This window comes from Lactuca virosa, chromosome 4, assembly GCF_052849685.1.
Source record: "Lactuca virosa cultivar CGN04683 chromosome 4, Lactuca_virosa_CGN04683_v6, whole genome shotgun sequence".
Lineage (NCBI taxonomy): Eukaryota > Viridiplantae > Streptophyta > Magnoliopsida > Asterales > Asteraceae > Lactuca > Lactuca virosa.
In genome coordinates this window covers 287,657,469-287,681,519 of record NC_136429.1, presented here as the reverse complement: position 1 = coordinate 287,681,519, position 24,051 = coordinate 287,657,469, and positions in this window count along the sequence as shown.

Genomic DNA, 24,051 nt, shown 5'->3' with positions numbered 1-24,051 from the left:
CGCTTTCAAAAGCCGCTGTCAACTCTGATCATATTAGAAGCGTGTCCTTTAGATAAGGGATCATATATTCCTCCATTCTTGATATTGTATAGACTGAGACATGGATTTAAATCATTCTCTCTGTCTATATATTGTTTCCCGACTTCCGATTTATGACGATTGACAACAGACTACAATTGAACACATCAACTTAGTCCCGGCTTGGCCAAGCGCTTAGGGTGTCATCACTAAATCATCGAGGGGCCCACAGATATTGCTTTTATCCCACTTTGGGTAAAAGGAACGGATAAACTTCGACTCAATACTCGCTTGCACTCACTCACCGAATCACACACAACAATACGTTTTATAACACCAAGTTACTGGTGCGTTTACATATTATCAATGTGTAACCAACTCGTAAGATACAACTCACACATCTCGGTTTCAAGAATATAAGATATTATCGTCTCACTAATCACTCGTGATAAAATCCATGAAGCGAGCCAAGTGAGCGTGGGTTTAATCCAATGCTCAAATCATATTCGTAAGCACTCATGAACGTTGTAGCAAACTTTTGCTATGTCTAATACACTTTAGACAATCTACACACCAATTTATGACAATCTTCTTTCATACCTACTCCTAAAGTATGAGCGACTGTGGAACGTTCGAATAATCTTATTATTCAGGAAGTCAAAACATGCAAATTAAAACATAAGAATAATACTAATCTTATATGGCCCCAAACTTTTGAGTATAAATAAAACACTTTTATTTAATCACCATATTGATTACTTATTATTTGTTGTTTCGGGTAATCAACTTCTTACTTGAATTATAACGACAATTGTCTCATGCTCTTAGCATGCACACTATGTTTACTTATGGCCCTTACTCTGTGAAATAGTATAATTGAATAATATTTTCAATCACACTCATTTTACAATTCCCAATCCTTACCACAAGTGTAAGAATACCAAATTCTTGCCACTTATAGAGTATGTTAGATTCTAATATTTTATGCAACGGTCCTTTCGTAATGTCACGGCACAAAAGTCACAAAGACTCGACCAATGAAATTAGAAAATGCTCTATTGGAGATTGTTACAAGAAAATTTCATAGATGTGAAGTCTCACATTCAAAGTACATTCCTTTGAACATCCTTCTTGCAAAAACGTTTTTCTAGACATATAGATTCTTAACGTCCAACTCCCAATATGGAAACATTTCCATATTTTTCATATGACAACTCATTTTAAATAGAATCTTATCTATTCATAATAATGTCAATATGGTCCATCCATGACTATACTTCTAACTGTCCACAAGTGACCAATCCTTGGCGAACCTTAGATTCTCTTTGATAGTTGTTTAACTAATTCAGTCAAATCCGATTCTAGTCCTCTTTCCCTCTTAATGCCCTAGGCATTTGGAAAATATTAGAATGGTCGAATATTACAACAACATGATACTTTACCAGTCTTTTGCTATAATATTTCTATTTCTATTTTCCATGTTCTCACGATTCGAACTATGAAGAGGGATGCCGTAATCATAATCGAGTGTGAGAACACAACAAATATTTCCATATATAGAATTCTCTTACGTTGAATCCTTTCAACATAACATTCATATATCTTTTTGACTAAATTTGATTAAAATTTCTCGATCTAAACCTTTAGATTTGAAACGAAGTATAATATTCTCTCCGTTAATTATAGCAAAACAACTTTTCAACCTATGCAACTTTGCAAAGTGAAACTTTTGTTTTCTATAATTAATATTGCTAACTTGCAATAATAATCATGCTCCCACTAACATGATGATTATATCCATACCAGCATAACATTTATGCTCCCACTAGCTTTGACACGTATTCAGAAAACAATTGGACTTCTAAAAGACGATAATTATTGACTTTCCAAAGTTCATATTTCCAATACGATGTGCTTCGATAAGCCTTTATCTAAGCTTCTTAAATTCACACACCTTACCTTAGATATCTCACATGCGTGTCTAAACTAATTCAGAACTTATATTACTAAGTCCTAAATGTTCAGACTAACTGCCAAATCTCACAATTCGAACTTTGAAGAGGGATGTCGTAATCATAATTGAATTTAAGAATGCAATTTACATAATCGCTATCTCCTTAAAATCTCTCTTAGTGAAAGCGTTTCCTCATAATCATTTTCATGAAGGAGAGAAAACTTATTACACTTAGATTTTATGGTGCATGTTGTAACAACCCGGAACTTCTATCTTGTACACTTAGTCAATACAAGCAATAATCAACTTGTTTTCTTGATTTCTGGTGCTATTCAAGGGTTCATTTAAGTGTTCTAAGCTTAAATTTGACCAAGGTTTAGTTTAGGAATGCGTCAGCACGTCCCATAATGAGTAAAACGGGCCATACACCCTCTTGGAGGAGTGTACGGCCGTACACATGGGTGTGCGGCCGCACACCCACTCCCTTGGCAGCACACTCACTCTTGGGCAGCACACCCACCCTATATAAAGGGTAGACCCCCTTTCCTTTCATTCCTTTAACACCTTGGCGGCACACATCACCTTTCTCTCAAGATTCTTCAACCGCAAACCCTCTCAAGGCCTAAAAAACGCGAGTTCTCCATCACCTAGCTTAACATACATGAAGGACCCATTGATCTAAGCCCTTAATCATCAAAGTTTTGTCATGTTCTTCATCATATTAAGGTGTACGGCCGCACACCTTCATAAGGTGGCCGCACACACCTTAAAGACTCTCCAAAGTGAGAGTTTGGCCTCCATTTTGCTAGTTGGACTTGGTACTGGATTTGAAACACCCGAAAATCGACATTTTGAGCATGAATGAAGAGTGTACGGCCGCACACACCTATGTACGGCCGCACACTCCCTTGTACGACCGCACACACCCTCTGTATGGCCGCACACTCCTGTGTGCAACCGCACACACATGCTGACCGCACACCCTGGCCGCACACACACTCTTTTGGCAGTACACCTCCCTCGTTTGATCATATAGGGTCCCGAAAAGCATTTCCAAGTCTTTAGGGTGGTTTCCTGTCATGTTTAGTCATGAAACACCCAAATTCTAACACACATATGTGTTACCGTATGTTAATAGGATCCACTTGCGCACGAAACACCAGTTGACACTCAGCATCCACACCGATCATACGCTCGAATCCTACATCAAACAGTGAGTTCATACCCCTACATTTTCCGTGTTTTTAATGTTTTCAGGCGGGGAATACAAGCCAAATGCAAAGTAGTTTATTAAGTTTTAAACTTATTAATGCAGTCCAACAATTTCCACGTTTAATAACATATTCGGATATTTTATCTCTTTTTGTAATATGTTGAGCATAAGGGAAACTACTATTTTTGGAAATCTAACTTCATAGCTTTCAGAAAGGTTTTTACAAAGCAATTTCCGTACAAATTCTAATAAACTATAGTGGGTATAGTTTGGGATAACCCTCTAGGCAGTCTCTACCTCATCAGATTTCATAAATGAATATATATAAACTATGGCAGATTTAGTTTATGTCATATATTTTCTCAGGAGTATAAAGTACTATTAATCAAGGATAATTAATGTTTTTATACTGTTTCTCGCTAGTAAACTACATTATATAGAATTGTGAGGCTCTACTTCAATACTATACCCTTAGGTGTATACTGATAAATCCTATCCCAGTATAACCAGAGTCTCCTGGAGGGAGAGCGTGAGATTTGTGAATAGGTCTATTTGGGACTGACAATCCCACACCTGAACTGCTAGCTACAGTTAGGCGGGCACGCCTGTGGTGAACAATTGTCATTTAGCTTAACGCCTGAAGAACGTTGTAAAGGTCTCTCGGTCATATCAAGTATGGTTATACGACTCACAAAACAAGTATAAACTATTTTTGGTCTACGGACTCAAATCTCCATTTGTATTATTTTGAGTAATAAAACTACTTATATATACACCAATAGTAATCAGGGATCTCTAGACTGGCATCCCTACCTCTAGTACATATAACCTTTTTTAGGGAAAATATAGGATTTTCCCAGGATAACACTAGCATTTCTAAAACTGATGGTTTACTTTCTACCGCTAGATACTCTTTAACACTACTTTTCGTAAGAAAATATAGGATTTTCTTGAGGAACACTTTTCAAAAAGAATTTCGAAGAAACATTTTTCCACAAAAACTAAATGCTTATGAACTCACCAGCTTTATGCTGATATTCTTTCAAAACTGATTGTATTCTCAGGGAATCAGTAGACAGGTACCTGCTGGATTTTGAGGAGCCGGAGCAATAAGAGTTATATTTTTATATGATTACATACTTTTGATGTTCTTAAAACAAGTTTTAAACTGATGTAAACACTTTTTCATATTGTATTCAATGTTTGGTTGTGTTTACTATGCTTGCTATACAATTGTTGTGATACTACACATGACGTTCTCCACCCCGGTACGTTTCCTCCATTCTGGTTTCGGGGTGTGACAGATTGGTATCAGAGCCCTTGTTTATAGCGAACTAGTATACCGAACCTTACGTGGTATACAACTATAAACACTAAGGGGCCTAAGTGCTCTACACTAAAGTATACTTTCAAAAATATAAGTATTTTTATAAAAAGTATACGAGCATGCATACATAACAGAATTCGTGTCACTAGTAGAACAAAGCAAAAGTATTTGGATGTTGGAACGCTGCGGTTAAACCTGGGCAGTTATGTAATCATGTCTAGGGTGAATATAGCCTGATCAACTATATTCAGTCGAGACATGACCAACATGTGCTTGGGAGTGACTGTGGTGTTACAGCAGACCTAAAACTTACCAAAATCATCCCGCATAAAATACTATAGGAGTATTTTAACTAGAGCCAAACTCAGTATACATAATCACTCTAAGTATTGCTACCTCTTCTTCCTTAAGAGATAACGTACTTGCATTAGTAACCTTCCTGTGCTTATCGCTTGGTAAAACTCTTTTATTATCGGGATAGATATATCTTGTTTCATATATCTTGAGGACTTACCATCCTCTTCTCCCTGATTGTTTCTAGAAAAAGATGCCTCCCCGACCAAGACCCATCAGAAGAAACGACAACACTCCGCCACCACCACCACCCCCTCAGTTCGACCCCGTCATGTTTCAGGCAACAGTTACAACCGCCGTGATAGCAGCAATGGCACAAGTGATTGCTGGTGGGGCTGGAGGTGGAACCGACCTACAGAGACAAGATAGAAGTCAGGGACATGAAAAGGAGTGTTCCTACAAGGACTTCATGACTGCAAAACCCAAGTCCTTCGACGGGAATGGAGGTGTCATCGCTCTGACTCGATGGTTCGAGAATATCGAATCCATCTTCGAAATTTGCGCCTGTTCCGAAATAAACAAGGTGAAGTTCGCCGCCTCCACCTTCACCGACAGAGCCTTGACCTGGTGGAATGGTTGAGTCAAAACCCTAACCCTGCCAGTGGCTAATGCCATGGGTTGGGAAAGACTGAAGGAACTCATGCTTGCGGAATACTGCCCGAGGGGCGAGGTGCAAAAGTTGGAGCATGAATCTGGAACTTAAAGATGAAGGGGTCCGACATCGCTGCCTACACCGCGAGATTCTGTGATCTAGCTCTCCTCTGTCCGGTAATGGTCACCCCGGAAAGGAAGAAAATCGAGAGGTACATTTGGGGATTGACGCAACCAACCAAGGGGAATGTCTTGGCTGCTAGACCGGCCACGTTTAAGAGCGCTAAGGATCTGGCACAGACTATGATCGATCATGGTGTCGATCTGGATGAGGCATCAGCGGTCGTTGAGCCCCAAAAGGAGAGTGGTGAAAAGAAGAAGAAATTTTGGAACAAACGCAAGGGCCAGTCTCCCCAGGAGCCCTCCAAGAAGCAACAAACAGTGGTTGCTCCTACCGGTGGTTATTCAGGGAAACTACCTCTGTGCAACAAGTGTACCTTTCATTATCACGGACCTTGCCGTGATTTGAATTGCAACAACTATGGAAGGAAGGGACACACGACTCGATACTGCAGAGCACCAGTCCAACCTACCAATCAGGCTCCTGGGGCGGGTGCTGGTCAAGCCTGTTATGGCTGTGGAGAGATTGGACATTTCAAAAGAAATTGCCCCAAGGCAGTAGCAGCTAGCAACACTGGAAGGGTACTAGCTATGGGCCAGGAGGAAGCGGTCTCTGATCCTACAGTCGTGACGGGTACGTTCCTCCTTGACAACTCTTATGCATGCATTCTTTTCGATTCTGGTGCGGAGAGAAGCTTTGTTAGTCATGCATTTAAACATCTAATCAAGTGTAAATCCCAACCTTTAACCGAAACATTTACCGTCGAGATGGCTAATGGAAAGAAGGAGAGCACTAACGATATATGCCTAGGTTGTACTCTTACCCTAGACGGTCATTCCTTTCCCATCAACCTTATGCCGGTATCCATTAAGAGCTTCGATGTCATAATCGGCATGGATTGGTTGAGCCCCAATCATGTCTATATTCTTTGTTACGAGAAAGCTATCCGTCTCAATCTTCCCTCCGGCGAAACCCTCACTATTTACGGTGATAAACTCAGTTCGAATCTTCGTATCATTTCATGCATCCAAGCCCAGAAGTATTTGCGAAAAGAGTACCATGCATTACTAGCTCATGTTGTCGATGAGACGCAAAAAGTTAAAGACCTCGAGAGCATCCCCGAACTCTGCAACTTTCCTGATGTCTTCCCTGAAGACCTCCCAGGAATTCCTCCCGAGCGTCAAGTCGAGTTTCGTATCGACTTGTTCCCCGGAGCTACTCCTGTAGCTAAATCTCCTTACCGTCTAGCGCCAGCGGAGATGCAAGAATTATCCAGCCAGCTCAATGAGTTAATTATCAAAGGATTCATAAGGTCGAGTTCCTCACCTTGGGGAGCTTCGATCTTATTCGTGAAAAAGAAGGATGGATCCTTTCGGATGTGCATTAACTACCGAGAGCTGAACAAGCTTACCATCAAGAACCGTTATCCCCTACCCAGAATCGACGACCTCTTCGATCAACTTCAGGGAGCCAGTTATTTCTCCAAGATAGATCTTAGGTCAGGGTACCATCAGTTACGATTTCACGAGGATGATGTTCCCAAAATGGCAATCCGAACTCGCTACAGACACTACGAGTTTGTAGTAATGCCCTTCGGTCTAACCAACGCGCCGACAGTATTCATGGATCTGATGAATCGAGTGTGCCGCCCTTTCCTAGACAAGTTCGTGATCGTGTTCATCGACGATATACTTGTCTATTCTCGGAGTGAGGACGATCATAAACAACACTTAAGACAGGTGTTGGAAACATTAAGGGCAGAGAAGCTATATGCAAAATTCTCAAAGTGTGAGTTCTGGATCAGGAAGGTGAATTTCCTTGGTCACGTGGTTAGCAAGGAAGGTATACACATGGACCCTTCCAAAATCAAAGCGATAGAGAATTGGTCTGCACGAAAGACACCCACAGAAATCCGGCAATTCCTGGGTCTCGCAGGCTATTATCGCAGGTTTATCCAAAATTTCTCCATAATCGCTAAGCCTTTATCTACCCTGACACAAAAGGGGTGACCTTTAGTTGGGGAGTCAAGCAAGACACTGCGTTTCAAACATTTAAGCAGGCCCTATGCAGCGCACCTATCTTGTCCCTGCCCGAAGGGACGGAAGACTTCGTGGTCTTTTGTGATGCGTCCAATCAGGGCCTAGGCTGTGTGCTCATGCAGCGAGGAAAGGTCATCGCCTATGCCTCGAGGCAGCTGAAAACACACGATGTCAATTACACAACTCACGATTTAGAGTTGGGAGCAGTGGTCTTTGCGTTAAAGATATGGAGACATTATCTCTACGGAACCAAGTGCACTATCTTCACCATAAAAGCTTGCAGCATATTTTCGACCAGAAGGAACTGAACATGAGACAACGACGATGGGTTGAGCTACTCCGCGATTACGAGTGTGAAATTCGCTACCATCCCGGCAAGGCTAATGTGGTGGCAGATGCCCTCAGCCAGAAGGAGTACTCAAGTCATAGAGTGAAGGCACTGACCATGACTATCCATTCCCATTTATCCGCGCAAATCAAGGAGGCTTAGTTGGAAGCATTGAAATCAGAGAACATGTCGGGTGAATCCTTGAGAGGAATAGAAAAGAACCTAGAGATCAAGGGGGACAGAGTCTATCATTTCATGACCGGATCTGGGCCCCAAAGTTCGGTGGTTACAGAGAGGTCGTGATGAACGAAGCTCACAAGACTAGATACTCCGTTCATCCAGGTTCAGACAAGATGTACCTCGATCTCAAGAAACTATATTGGTGGCCGAACATGAAAGCAGAGATCGCTACCTTCATGAGCAAGTGCCTGACTTGCGCCAAGGTGAAGGTCGAATATCATAAGCCCTCAGGTCTACTCCACCAGCCGGAGATACCTGAGTAGAAGTGGGAGAGAATTACTATGGACTTTATCACCAAATTACCCAGGTCTCCGAGTGGGCACGACGCTATTTGGGTAATTGTCGACCGACTGACTAAATCCGCCCACTTCCTGCCGATCAAGGAAAACTTCAAGATGGAGAGACTCACACGGATCTACATTCAAGAAATAGTCCGCCTTCATGGGGTACCTGTATCCATTATTTCCGACCGAGATAACAGGTTTACCTCGAGATTCTGGCAATCACTACAGAAGGCTCTTGGAACTAAATTAGATATGAGCACGGCTTATCATCCGCAGACTGATGGACATAGTGAGAGAACAATTCATACATTGGAAGATATGTTGAGAGCCTGCGTCATCAACTTCGGTGCGTCATGGGACACTCATCTTCCTTTGGTTGAATTTTCCTACAACAACAGCTACCATACAGCATCAAGGCTGCGCCGTTCGAAGCCCTCTATGGCGGCAAGTGCAGATGCCCTCTGTGCTGGGCTGAAGTAGGTGACACGCAGGTAGTCAAGGGTCAAGTCCCCGACAGCACTCTCACTGGTCCTGAAATTATCCGAGAGACGACTGAAAAGATCGTGCAAATCCGAGAACGACTGAAAGCCTCACGAGATAGACAAAAGAGCTACGCCGATAAGAGACGAAAACCCTTGGAATTCCAAGTCGGTGACCGCGTCCTTCTGAAGGTCTCGCCCTGGAAAGGCATGATACGTTTCGGAAAACGTGGAAAGTTAAACCCAAGGTACATTGGACCACTTGAGATCCTTGCTAGGATCGGTCCCGTAGCATACAAACTCCAGTTACCACGAGAGCTCAGCAACATCCATCCCGTCTTCCACGTGTCGAACCTAAAGAAGTGGCTGTCCGATGAGACACTTGTGATCCCTCTCGACGAGATCGAATTGGACGAGGGTCTACACTTTGTGGAAGAACCTGTTGAAATCATGGTCCGAGAAGTCAAGTGTACGAAGCAGAGCCGCATCCCGATAGTGAAGGTTCGCTGGAATGCCAAGCGAGGTCCTGAATTCACTTGGGAGCGCGAGGATTCAATGAAGCAGAAGTACCCTCACCTTTTTACAAGTTCATGATTGGTACTCTATTCTTGAATTTTGGGACGAAATTCCCTCCAACGGGGGGATGATGTAACAACCCGGAACTTCTATCTTGTACACTTAGTCAATACAAGCAATAATCAACTTGTTTTCTTGATTTCTGGTGCTATTCAAGGGTTTATTTAAGTGTTCTAAGCTTAAATTTGACCAAGGTTTAGTTTAGGAATGCGTCAGCACGTCCCATAATGAGTAAAACGGGCCATACACCCTCTTGGAGGAGTGTACGGCCGTACACATGGGTGTGCGGCCGCACACCCACTCCCTTGGCAGCACACTCACTCTTGGGTAGCACACCCACCCTATATAAAGGGTAGACCCCCTTTCCTTTCATTCCTTTAACACCTTGGCGGCACACATCACCTTTCTCTCAAGATTCTTCGGCCGCACACCTTCATAAGGTGGCCGCACACACCTTAAAGACTCTCCAAAGTGAGAGTTTGGCCTCCATTTTGCTAGTTGGACTTGGTACTGGATTTGAAACACCCGAAAATCGACATTTTGAGCATGAATGAAGAGTGTACGGCCGCACACCCCTATGTACGGCCGCACACTCCCTTGTACGACCGCACACACCCTCTGTATGGCCGCACACTCCTGTGTGCAACCGCACACACATGCTGACCGCACACCCTGGCCGCACACACACTCTTTTGGCGGTACACCTCCCTCGTTTGATCATATAGGGTCCCGAAAAGCATTTCCAAGTCTTTAGGGTGGTTTCCTGTCATGTTTAGTCATGAAACACCCAAATTCTAACACACATATGTGTTACCGTATGTTAATAGGATCCACTTGCGCACGAAACACCAGTTGACACTCAGCATCCACACCGATCATACGCTCAAATCCTACGTCAAACAATGAGTTCATACCCCTACATTTTCCGTGTTTTTAATGTGTTCAGGGGGGGAATACAAGCCAAATTCAAAGTATTTATTAAGTTTTAAAATTGTTAATGTAGTCCAACGATTTTCACGTTTAATAACATATTCGGATATTTTATCTCTTTTTGTAATATGTTGAGCATAAGGGAAACTACTATTTTGGAAATCTAACTTCATAGCTTTCAGAAAGGTTTTTACAAAGCAATTTCCGTACAAATTCTAATAAACTATAATGTGTATAGTTTGGGATAACCCTCTAGGCAGTCTCTACCTCATCAGATTTCATAAATGAATATATATAAACTATGACAGATTTAGTTTATGTTATATATTTTCTCAGGAGTATAAAGTACTATTATTCAAGGATAATTAATGTTTTTATACCGTTTCTCGCTAGTAAACTAGATTAAACAGAATTGTGAGGCTCTACTTCAATACTGTACCCTTAGGTGTATAGTGATAAATCCTATCCCAGTATAACCAGAGTCTCCTGGAGGGAGAGCGTGAGATTTGTGAATAGATCTATTCGGGACTGACAATCCCACACCTGAACTGCTAGCTACAGTTAGGCGGGCATGCCTGCGGTGAACAAATGTCATTTAGCATAACGCCTGAAGAACGTTATAAAGCTCTCTCGGTCATATCAAGTATGGTTATACGACTCACGAAACAAGTATAAACTATTTTTGGTCTACGGACTCAAATCTCCATTTGTATTATTTTGAGTAATAAAACTACTTATATACACACCAATAGTAATCAGGGATCTCTAGATGTGCATCCCTACCTCTAGTACAGATAACCGTTTTTAGGGAAAATATAGGATTTTCCCAGGATAACACTAGCATTTCTAAAACTGATGGTTTACTTTCTACCGCTAGATACTCTTTTAACACTACTTTTCGTAAGAAAATATAGGATTTTCTTGAGGAACACTTTTCAAAAAGGATTTCGAAGAAACATTTTTCCACAAAAACTAAATGCTTATGAACTCACCAGCTTTATGCTGATATTCTTTCAAAACTGATTGTATTCTCAGGGAATCAGTAGACAGGTACCTGCTGGATTTTGAGGAGCCGGAGCAATAAGAGTTATATTTTTATATGATTACATACTTTTGATGTTATTAAAACAAGTTTTAAACTGATGTAAACACTTTTTCATATTGTATTCAATGTTTGATTGTGTTTACTATGCTTGCTATACAATTGTTGTGATACTACGCATGACGTCCTCCTCCCTGGAACGTTTCCGCCATTCTGGTTTCGGGGTGTGACACATGTGTTCCTATCAATGTAAATTTGTCATAAGCATAATCGTAAGATAACGTTTGTGACAAATTCAAACTCTTATGGGCAGAACTTGTTCATTCTTAATTTCTTGCCATCAAGGGTCCCACCATTGCTTTCAAGTTATTTAGCAGCTCACCTATGCCAGTCAATGTACTTTCATTGATCAAGGTGTTTGCCCTTATGCATTCAATTGAGAACTCGTAGAACTCATATGCATAATCACTCAACTAGATTGACACAGAAATAAAATTTTGTCAACACGATAGGTTACAATCCTCAAGTCGTGTGCTAGTGTTTAATTGGTTTACTTCTTCATTTGTTCTTGAAACTTTTCAAAATCTTTAGCCTCCCACTGACCTCTTGACATATAAGATTCTCTTATCAAGAACCATTTCTTGAAAAAACAAATATTCAAGAGTGAGTGTGTGTCTTCATCAAGACAAACCTACACACAAGTTGGTATTAGTTGGTCTTTGTCTTATCCAAGACATGACAACTTACCAATTTCAAATGTGCAAGAGCAAGAAAACATTTTCCTACTTCACATTTGATGAGTGTGTTAAATTTCTTAAGATTATGTCACTCAAATCACAATTCTGGAGTACGACTCTAAAACTTGATTTTGGAACGAAGTATGATTCATCTTATTAACTTAACCCATTTTGACAATTCTCGACTCCTCTTCTTAGCCATACTAGTGCACTAAGGTGTCCTTAGAGGATAAATTTTAATATGGTTCTTATAATCTTTAAGACGATCATAAAACACGATCCAAAAGTACTCTCCCTTCTTCTTAGATTGGAGAAACTTTTATCTTTCTTGCCTAATTGATTCTTCTTATTCGTTCTGCCATTCATTGAAACTTTTCAATGATTCAGAATCATACTTAATATTTTAAGTATAATCATATTTACTAATCTTTTAGCAAATCATGACGAATATTTTATCGTTCTTTGTGGTGGACTTGACTAGTGCACAACATTGTGTACCAGATCTCATTATCCTTCACTTGACTCTCATACTTATGTGAACAAGGAATTAGTTTCATTTTTTCTAATACGAAGGTTCTCATTCGTCACACAATACCAGTTGCATGATTCCAAGTTTCTGTCCAATTGAAACTTGGGTGATGAGAATCTTTCCTCATTTGGTAAATTTCTGTCATTACCACAAATAACATAACTAAGAATTAAATCCATTCACAATATTTCTAACAATAGAACCATTCAAACACCAATTTTCATAAAATCCATCGCAAGGAAACATAAATAAGATAAATCAAAATTTATTTTATTGCGGAAAAATATTGTCCTTACAATGCGATTACAAATGAAAACTATGTAAATATTACTTAGCAATCTATCCTAACTCTAAAGTAGTAGCTTAAATATCTGATCCTTGAATCATGCGATCGAAATCCATTTCTTCGCGATCAGACGCAGCTTGCTCCTTCCTTTAAGCTTCCTTTCCTTTCTTTGATCCTTCTAAACATCGAAATGTAATCTTATCACATCATGTATTACTAATCTCCAAATAGGAACTTAATAGAGTTAGATAGTGGATATTTCCTGAAGCAGAGTCATACATATTGACTCTCCCATCTCTTAGATCTCTCAGGTAGTCAGGGCAACTTCGTAACCAATGCCCCTTCTTTTGGCAGTAGAAACATATGGACTCTCTGGAATGACACACTGGACTATCTCAAACTCAGCCTTTCTCTTTCGTAGAGAAAACTTTTCTGGACTTCCAATGTTACCATTGCCCATAGAGGGTTGTGATATTGATTTACCAAACAAATTCGCTGACCAGTGCGCCAAATCATTTCTGATTCAGCAGCAATAAGCAAATAAGTCAAATCAATAAGGGTCATATCGTGGTCCATCATATAATACTCTCTAATGAACTTACCATATGATTCGGGAAGTGACTGAAGAACCAAGTCAACAACCAACTTTCTTGAGACATCGACACCTAACAATCCCAATCCATCAATATGTAACCTTTTATCTAAGACATGATCACAAATAGACTCTCCATTTTCATGTCTTTTGCCAATAGGGCTTCAGTGACCTTGAACTTATCAAGTCTTCGAACACGTGGGTCAGGGAGAATTATTGGAGGAGGTGGAGGAAATGAAGCATGATTTCCATTTCCACAATACAATCGTGGAATATCATCTTCACGTGGAAAACTTTTTCAAACGGATTTAGGAAGACCATAGTTGTCAGACTTTGACATCTATGAAACGGGAGAAAATTCAAGTTAGTTGATTGAGTCCTTAATAAAACACCCAAATGAGGTATTAAGGCTAGGACCCAACACAATATCCTACAAATTGGAAGAGGGATGTCGTAATCCAACTTGCAGAACATTTGAAGGTAAGTGAATGACGATTCACTAATTTTCCACCATGAAAAACGAAAAAGAATTTAAGTTTTAAATGTATTGAAAAACTCCTAGATCTTTTGAGATTCATCGAACCTTTCAATGGCATGTTTAAATCTCGATATGCCCCTCGATTTGTGCAAATATACATGGTGCCCCCAATGTTACAGTCACCTATTCGATGTGCCGGTTAACCACACACGCTCCACCGAACTATGAAAAACATTGAGTCACCCTTCGCTACCAATGCCAAACCCAACTTAGTGTGCCAGTTAACCACACACGCTCCACTAATTGTCTCGACAAGGGTATAAAGTGTAATTCCATGGAATTGCATTGATTTCACTTTTTCCTAAAGTAACTAAGATTGGGAATTTAGTTACTTTATTCATTATACTTTTAATGAGGAGAGGGTTTGCCCTATCGTACCCGTTCGGCTAACGACCCTCCACCAATCAAGGAAGCGATGGGTGAGAGTGGACACCCATTAAACGGCCATTTTATAGGCCATAACCTTATACCCCCCTTATAGATTGGCTTCGTGAATGAGGCCTACTAACGGTAAGACTAGCAGTTTAAGTTATACATATATATAATTATAAACTTTTAATGTTATATATAGTATAAGGGTGTATTTTACACTTTTAAAATACTAGGTTGTTTAATTTTATAAATTATACTTTTAATTAAATTAAATATAAACAATATCATTATGGATTTATTAACTCTCTTTTAATTATACCTTTAATTAATTTAATAAAACCATAAGGGTGTAATTTGAACTTTTTCAAAACTAGGGTTTTAGAATTTAAAATTTCAAAAATTAAACTTTTAATCAAAAATTTAAATTCCAAGACTTGAGGGCAAGTTTTGAAACATTTCAAAAACATTAGGGTTTAGAATTTAAATATTTCAAAGTTAAACTTTTAATCAAAAATTTAAATTCCAAAACTTGAGGACAAATTTTGAAACCTTTCAAAACATTAGGGTTTAACTATTTAAATTTCAAAACTAAAACTTTTAAAGTTCAAATTTAAACTATAAAACCTAAGGGGTGTAAATTGAAGCTTTTCAAACTTACTAGGTCAAATATTTGACTAATAATAATCCTATATTATCCATATTTAACCAAATCCATCAATTTTGATGAGGATAATCATTCCAAACTTAAAAAATCGGACTTTGGCAAGAAAAACGAGTTTTGGCAATTATCCTCAACAAAATCTAGCAGAAAATTCGAAAATCCCGGCACCAGAGCCCTGGACTCGTCGAGTCCACAATGGAACTCGTCGAGTAGGACCTACTCGTCTAGTCCATTCATGGACTCGACGAGTCTGCCAGTCAGAACCCAAAAAATTTCGATTTTCAAGCAATAAACGATCAAATATGCATCAATTCATCAACAAACAGCCCTAGGCTCTGATACCACTGATGGGTTTTGAGCACTACAACATTCCTATGGTGTATATGCAAACCCTAAAGCTTTGGATCTAGTTTGTCTAATGAACATGCAATAATCATCCAAAGCCATAAACCTTAAATCTAGCATGTGATAATCAAATAACACATGAATTAGGGTTTAGATCTTACCTTGATTGTTATGTAGCAATAACAATCTCAATTCCTTCTTGTAATTGACTTCTGAAAGCTTAGAGTCACAAGTGTCACTCCTCTAATGGCTCACAAACACCAAGAGCAAGAGGATGAAGAAGGAGAAGAGGAGAGGCACTCAAAAACGTCTAGAAACCCTAAGGAAACTCTTAGCCACGTTTTTGGTGCCCTAGGGGTCCTTAAATTGTGAGGCTATTAGGGTTATCTAACAAGGAAACCCTAATTCGACTACTTAGGCCCTAAGCAGCCCATGGACTCCCTCCTTAGAGGCCTTGGATGATTTCTAATGGGTTTCCCCAATAGAATTCGTCCACCCCTCTAATATGGAGTCCATTAGCCCAATATTCAACTATCACACAACTAATAGTTCTAGTCCCCTAAGTTTAATTAATCTCTTTTAGCCACAAAATTAATTCTTAATTAATTATTGACTAATATTAATTAAACAATATGATTTCTCCTTTAATATATTATTCTCATAATATATTAATAAATCATAATTAATCCTCTCTCTCCACAAATCATCCTATCAAGTTGCTTTGGTGAAGGCAACCCAAAAAGGACCATGCTCGCAATCGGGTCATGTACATACCAAAATAGTTATGGGCTTAGACACTAATCCAACACTTCATACTTAAGAAAAAGGGTTCACGGCCAACATGGGTTTACGGCCGTAAACCCTAGTTTCCGGCCGTGATGACCTTGTGAAGGTCGTTCCGGCTCAATTTCAAGTCACAGAACTCAAGCAAATACTTCCTAACACCCAATCCTTGAGTGTACTAGGGTTAGAACTCTCAAACAGACCCTTAACAAAGCTAAAAGATAGCAGAAACAAGTCTGACTTTTGATTGAATTGATTGGCTTTACAAGATAGAAATTTCGGGTTGTCACAATCCAAGTTCAGATAAGATGTATCTGGATCTCAAGAAACTTTATTGGTGGCCGAACATGAAAGATGAGATTGCTACCTATGTGGGAAAGTGCATGACTTGCACCAAAGTCAAGGTAGAATACCAAAAGCCCTCAGGTTTACTACAACAACCAGAAATACCTGAGTGGAAGTGGGAGCGGATTACGATGGATTTCATAGCCAAGTTGCCTAAGACCATGGGTGGTCATGACACCATTTGGGTAATCATTGATAGATTAAAAAAGTCCGCACACTTTTTACCAAAAAAAGAAACAAACAAGATGGAGAAACTGACCAGAACTTACATAAGAGAGATAGTCCGACTGCATGGTGTTCCAATATCTGTTATCTCTGATAGAGACAGTAGATTCACCTCAAGGTTCTGAAAATCACTACAAAAATCTCGAGGAACTAGGTTAGACATGAGTACAACCTACCACCCACAAACTGACGGGCAGAGTGAAAGAACTATTCAAACCTTGGAAGACATGTTGAGAGCTTGCGTGATCGATTTTGGTAAGGCATGGGATACCCATTTGCCTCGTGGTGAATTCTCATATAACAGCAACTATCACACCAGCATCAAGGTTGCCCCATTTGAAGCACCTTATGGCCGTAAGTGCAGATCCCCTCTGTGCTGGGCTGAGGGGGGTGACACGCAACTAGCTAGAGGGCAAGTTCCTGACAGCACTCTCACTGGCCCAGAGATCATACGGGAAACAACTGAGAAGATCATTCAAATCTGAGAACGATTGAAAGTTTCTAGAGACAGACAAAACAACTACGAAGACAAGAGACGAAAACCCTTGAAATTCCAGGTTAGTGACCGTGTTATGTTAAAGGTCTCACCCTGGAAGGGCATGATACGCTTTGGAAATCGTGGAAAACTAAATACAAGGTACATTGGGCCATTCGAGATTCTTGCTAGAATCGGTCCGGTAGCATATAAACTAAACCTGCCACATGAACTTAGTAACATCAAATCTAAAGAAGTGTTTGTCTGATGAAACTATTGTAATTCCACTCGACAAAATCGAGTTAAACGAGAGTCTACACTTCATAGAAGGACCAGTGGAGGTCATGGACAGGGAAATCAAAAGAACAAAACAAAGTAGTATACCAATAGTGAAGGTTCGCTAGAATGACAAGCGGGGACCTGAATTCACTTGGGAACGGGAAGATCAAATGAAACATAAATACCCATATCTATTCCCTAGTTCATGAGTACCACTTTAGAAACAATTTCGAGACGAAATTCCCTCTAACGGGGGAATAATGTAACGACCTGTTATTTCAAATCAATGTAATAGTCTAGATCAACTTGTAATTTGTTTTAAAGTAATAAAGTAATAATAAATTAAAATAAAATGTTAAGTAAACCCGATATCTATGAAGAAAGTTGTAGTAATCATGACAAGGATTCCGGAAATATAAAGAACGCCGAAATCTGAGCTATAACGAAGAAGTTATAGCCTATCAAAGTTTCGCGACAGAACCGACACGACACTGTGTGTCGTAAAAAGTGAGTTTACAATAAAATGCTTTTTAGCCTTAACAATCTAAATGAAAGTCGTAGTATACGTTAAACCGAGAGCGTGCATAAAAAGAACGTTCAAATCTAACTTCGTATGAAGAAGTTATGAATTTTCTAAGATTTGGCATAGCAGTGTGCATCGGAATTCAAATTATTGATCGAGCAATTTTTAGCCGACACAACCTAAACGAGAATGAAATATCTCATCAACAGTAGTTTGACGGTAAAATGACAGACGAAAACGGACGTCGGATGAAGAAGTTATGAATTTTTAATGGACTTTTCCTATCCCGGCCTGTTAAAAATATAACTTTAAAAAAAATTCAAAATTTGCCGATGGAGTCAAAATGAAAGTTGTAGAGTACAGTCTCACCTACGCGTGGACATAAAGAACGTCAAAAACGGAGCTCGTATGTGAAATATATGAATTTTTTGAGATTCAAGGCTCAAATTCTGAGGTTGGTCCGAAGGGGAACGCCCCGCGTTCGCAGCCACTTTGTCCGAAATCAGCCACCAACCCGCTTCACATGGTTGACACGTTTTAAATCTCGGAAAATCGGACACGAACCCCGCCCCTCCGCCCCGCGTACGAGGTACGCCCTGCGTACCGGAACGAGCAACGTACCGAAGGTCAGATGGTTACGATAAATAAGATGCGAAGCCTCCCGGAAATGGTTGCTAATTTACACTCTCTTTCACCCTATACACCCTCTCTAGCCACTCTAAATGACCCCGGAGCATAGGAAACCCCCTAACACTAGCAGAAAGCCCAAAGCACTCGAAGTCCCCGAGAAAAGAATCTTTTTCGGTTGAAACTCTGCCCACGCAGAACCTGGTTTTCACCAGACACTCGTGATTTTCAAGTAGCGAAGTGCTGCCCAAATCACTACTTTATCAAGTGAGTTCATACCTCTACGTTTTCACTTTCTTTTTATATTTTAAGGGGGGGGGGGGGGGGGAAATACAAGTAAAACACAAGGAAATCTTGTGTTAAAAACCAATACTATTCGAATAGTTTTCAGGTTACAATACAGAAACAAACAAATAAACTATAATAGATATATTTTATGAGACATACATACAATTTATTCATTTCAAAATGATTTTTCATTATTCTACACGTAACCGTCGATATAGCTTTGTGAGACATACTTCATGTACTTATCTAAGTATCAACAAAGCCCTGAAATTATAACCAGAGTCTCCTAGAGAGAGAGCGTGACACTTGTGTATAGATCTATACGGGACTGGCAATCTCGCACCTAAATTGTTAGTTACAGTTAGGCCGGCAGGTCTGGGGTGACACATGTCGTACCATTTACACCGCCTGAAGAACGTCATGTTCAGGCAATCATAGGTCATCAAGCATGGTTATGATAACTCATAATTTGGTATTGAAAAATATGATTAATGTATGAATAAGTAAATAACTTCACATAGTTTTATTAAATAATAAACTATAATACAATATTTTATAAATACAGTTGGTAAATCCAGACACATACAATTACACAACTTTCATACAAGTACAAATACATATTACCATTCCAGTACAGAGAAAACATAGTTTTCATGGTTTTATGTGAGTTAAAACTACATTTTTCTATTTCAGAGTACAATAACATTCACACGTTCTTATTACATCATATTACAACAGAAAATATTGGATTTTCTGGGAAAACATACTTACACTTTTAAGGAACAAATAACATATTTCAGTTACAAACATGCTTATGAACTCACCAACTTAATTGTTGACACCCTTTTCAAAACTACTTGTATTTTCAGGAAATCAATAAGTAGGTAATCACAAGTTTTGAAGAAGACGGAACTTCAGATAGTCATGTCTTTTAGTTTTGCTATACATTTTGGTGTCAAGTATATATTGATTTGATCATGAATGTAAAACTATACTTTATCAATGTAATGGTTGTTGTACTTTGATTTCTATTATACAATTGTTGTGATAATGAACATGACATCATCCGCCCTCGAACGTTTCCGCCATTCCAGTTTGGGGGTGTGACTTGAACATAGCAACTTCCATGGAAAAAGAACGAAGATGTATGAATCTAAAGGCGTATTGATTGGTTTAAAAGTTGATAGAGAAAGAAGTAAACCTTCCGAACCACCTAAAGACTACATCTTTGCCAGAGCAAGAAGGGGTCAAGCTACAAACAACCATAGTCTTGCAGAAAGAGTAATTCATTATCCATTTCTTTTATATATTGATTATATTCCCACTTTTTTATAACTCCATCTTCATGATTTAATCCCAATTTTTTCAGGATAGGAGAGAAAAGATTAGTGAAAAGTATGAAATTCTTTAATATTTGGGCACTGGGTGTAATAAGGTGCACCATCGATTCCGATTTGTTTGATATTTTGGCATGAAAAGATTTAAGAAACAATTGTAAAACTGATTATTCACTTGTTTTGTTGTATTAGGTTATAAGAAAAGCACTTGTACTTGATGAAATAATTAACTACATTTAATCATTGCAACATCAAGTGGAGGTAGTTTGTCACTATTTTCATATCAAATTTACTTCTTCTTGTATGATAAAAATGAATGTGTATAATTATTTTAGTGGTTACAAGGGTGCAGTAGAGAAAAAGAACAAGTGTATGAACATATGAATGAATTTTTGTGATATTTTATAATCTATTTTCGCTAGAAAAAGACAGAGTCCGACGGTGTATTTCTGACAACAATTCTGCCGGAATGGAATCTCAAATTCCAGCTCGGTCAGAATGGAATCACGAATTCTATGTCAACTTAAGCATGGAATTACCAAACACAACACATAATCGTATGTGGTAATTCCACTTAACTATCATTTTGGCTATTTAATTACTTTTTTCAACTATTTCAATGGAATGGAATCTTGTACTTTCACTTACCTATGATAATGTTAGAATGTACATCAAATCAATCTACTATAATATGTTTTTTGAAAGGCTGGTTAGTGGTTAGAAGTAAGTATGACACACACACAAACACACACACCTAGGACCACTCAGAATGTAGCAATGTTGTTAGAATGTATCGTTTTTTGAGTTTTCATTAGTTTTGTGATTTTTTTGTATGTGTCTTGTTTCCAGACCACTCAGAATCACTAAAGTTTGTAAGGGTATTTAACCATAGGATTTGATAAAGTGTATTTTTTTGGCAGAGACGTGAGCATTGCATATATTAGATGATGAAGATAAATGTGTTCTTACATAATGGTATTTTTACATAATGTAATTCTCATCTAATGTTAGTCTCACATAATGTCATTCTTATAAGAATGGTTGGAATAAAGTCGAATCTGGACCATTGATGAAGATGAAGTGCATTTGTTTTCAAGAATTATATATTTAAGTATGCTATGTTTTTTAAGAATTTATTTCATTTTAATGACATTCTGTTAGAATATGTATAATTGTATTAAAATGTATAAGACTGTTATTTTGTAAGAATATGTATGAATCTACATTTAGATATCAATGAATATACAAGGATCTTATTATTTTTCAACTAATTGTTCAAGAAGTTCATCTAATCAAAATATGTATTTTGTCAAAAATATGTATTTTGGCATTCTTATAGAATATCATTCTAACAAAATGTCATTCTGACATAATAAAATCAGGTATAATTAAAAATTACATTTGAATTAAAATTGAATTAATTAAAAAAATCAGAATTTATTAAATCAAGAGACTTAATTATCTCCAAAAATCTGGAATTTTCCTTTTTAAATTTATCTTAGTTGACTAAGATACCTTATAGTGAAATTAGATGGCGTTTTTCTATTATCTTTAATTTAATAACATTTATCAATCACTTTTTTAAATAACTAAAATGATTAATCCACAATCAATCCTACATCCACACAATAGATAATTAGAATACAATAACCTAACTCAATATATATATATATATATATATATATATATATATATATATATATATATATATGTATATATATATATATATATATATGTATGTATTTGAAACCGTATAAATATTTTTTTTCATTATAAACCATATTTTTATATAAATACTATTTTTTTTGACATTCAAGTCATAATGTTACATATAAATATGTATTAGTTATATTATAACCATATTTTACAGTAAATACACAACATTAAAATGAGTTTGGAGGTGTATAATGCACAATCAGATAAGCTAATTTGATATCGGGAACATGAGGATCTGAGGGTCTCTTTATTACCAAGGGATCATTCGTTGTATATATTCATGATTGTTGGTTCTTACATATATACTTCTTATTCACTTAACATTAATATGCAAAAAATTCTCTCAAAGAACATCAAAGAAAACAAGGTATTCTATATTTCTAAAGTATAGATTTTGCATAAAATCCAAATTAAGTTTTCTTGTAATATCTGAAATATGAGTTCGTGTTACTTCGTCATCATACCACGTCAATGCCACATAACCAATATTGAATGAAAAATATGGTTATAATATAATAAATTTATATTTAAACATAACATTATGGTTTTAATTTAAAAAAAACTTATATTTATACAAAAATATGGGGTTTAAATGAAAAAAATGTATTTATTTAGTTTTAAATGTAAAAAGGTTATTTATACGGTTTCAAATGGAACAAAAAAATGATGTCTGATTTGGAACATAAAAGTTAAGTGTCGCATCATCAAAAGTTAACAAAATTGGAAAATGATGATCTATTTGGAACAAAAAAAATTAAGCATTAAAAATGAAAAATAAAATAAAAACTTAATGTTAATATTAAAAATAGTGAAAGTTTAGTGTCTTTTTTAACATGTTTTTTCAATTTTGACATATCAGCATGCTATGTCATCAAAACTAACATACCATCATGTCACATCAGCAGACAAGCGGGTTGACCGTTCAAGTGGTTAGAATAGTAACAAATTGGAAAACACTGTGTCAAATGTGAGACAAAAACACAGTCTCAAATTTGAAATGTGGTGTAAACTTGCTGACTTTCATGCTATTTACCCGTTATATGAAGTATATTACATGAATTTTATAATCATATTTTCTTAAGTTGTTTGTATGAAGTTTGATATATGTTTATTGTTGAGTGTTAGGGGTGATCAAAAATACAATTGGTACCAAATCGAACTGGTACCATATATGGTAAATTATTTCAGTGTACAGTTTCTCCTAATCTCCAAAATGTTCAGTTCCAATATCATCGAGTTACTGACTTTGTCGAAACACATACTTATATAAAATCCTGAAGAAATTCAAGATGGAAGATTCTAAGAAGGGATTTGTACCTATTCAACGTGGCACAATTTTGAGCAAAAACCAATGTCCTAGTACTAGTGAAGAATTAGGCAGAGTGAGTTGGGTCCCATATGCTTCTGCTATAGGATCGATTATCTACGTCATGATATACACAAGGCCAGACATCTCATGCGCTATCAGTATGACGAGTCATTATCTGAAAAATATTGGTGAAAGCCATTGGACTGTTGCCAAGAACATTCTAAAGTACCTTAGGAGAACTAAAGATATGCTCTTAGTTTATGGTGGTAAAGATGATCTAAGCGTCAAATTATATGTGGATGCAAGTTTCCAAACTGACCGAGATAATTCAAGATCTCAGTCTGGATTTGTGTTCACATTAAATGGAGGAGCAGTAACTTAGAGAAGTTCTAATAAAAAACAATTGTTGATTTAATTACAAAGTCAGAATACATTGCTGCAAATGAAGCGGCTAAAGATGTTCATCAACTACTTAGGTGTTGTTTCAAGCATAGCTAAATTGGTTGAAAATCCTGTTGTGATAATCTGGGTGCAGTTACCTTAACTAAAGAACCTCGAGTTCACAAGCACATAAGGCATATTAAGAGA